Source organism: Penaeus monodon, chromosome 28 (assembly GCF_015228065.2).
Source record: "Penaeus monodon isolate SGIC_2016 chromosome 28, NSTDA_Pmon_1, whole genome shotgun sequence".
Lineage (NCBI taxonomy): Eukaryota > Metazoa > Arthropoda > Malacostraca > Decapoda > Penaeidae > Penaeus > Penaeus monodon.
Genome location: NC_051413.1, coordinates 39,039,314 through 39,040,258, shown reverse-complemented (window position 1 = coordinate 39,040,258; position 945 = coordinate 39,039,314).

Here is a 945-nt window from a genome sequence, read left to right as displayed (position 1 = left end):
CATACACACATGCTGCACATGCATGGCTATTTCACATATATTTGTTCCCCATCTTTTCCTCTCCCTCCCCCTTGACCATGTTTCAAATGAGAGGCAACAAAAGGCGCTTCCGCCAGGGATCCTTTCCACGGTCTTTGTTTCCGCTTCCTCCTCGTAGCATTTTCTCGGCAGAGTTCAAGCCGAGGACAATGAGGTTCCTGCGAGTGTCTCTGTTCGGCCGTTTTTACGCGGACGCTGTAGTTTGGGGGCTGCACCTGAACGGGTCTTAGCTACAATAAAGATATATCAAATGGCAAAGGATATAACACTTCTATTAAGTTGAAAGAAGAAGAAAAAAAAATTCATACGGGTAAATAAGTTATATAATAAACTTAAACGCGTCCACCTGGGGTTTAAACATAAGCAAATGAACCGAGGAAACAGCAAGACATTGCTGGTCAGCGAAATGTTGAGGGCTCGCATGTAACGCACGGAATTTCCTCCGGCTTCATAAATCGCGGGGAAATATGTAAATATTTTGATAATCTGAAGTGTTTGAGATATTGAAATATCTAACATAGTTGCGGCAGAGCCCCGACCTCTGACTCGGTCATTTAGGCATTTTTGAGTAATGATTGCGAAATTGAGTCCTGTACAGTTTACTCCTACGCCGGTTTGGTTTACGAAGGATTGATCACTGCCTTGGTATTAATGATGCCAGATTCTGGGATTAAATTCAAGGATAAATCTTTGCCTGCAAGTCTCTGTAATCGGAGATGATACTTTCCAGCCTCTTCAAGCGTGTCATATAGTTATATACAGTATATGGCTTCTGAAGGACAATTTTAAAAGAACATATCAGGAAAACTAAGTCAATAAAGCAAGGAAAAGAATTTCTGACAAAACATGAATTCTAATCTATTGTTCGTCATATTGGTAACACTGGAAAGAACACCGAACAATAGA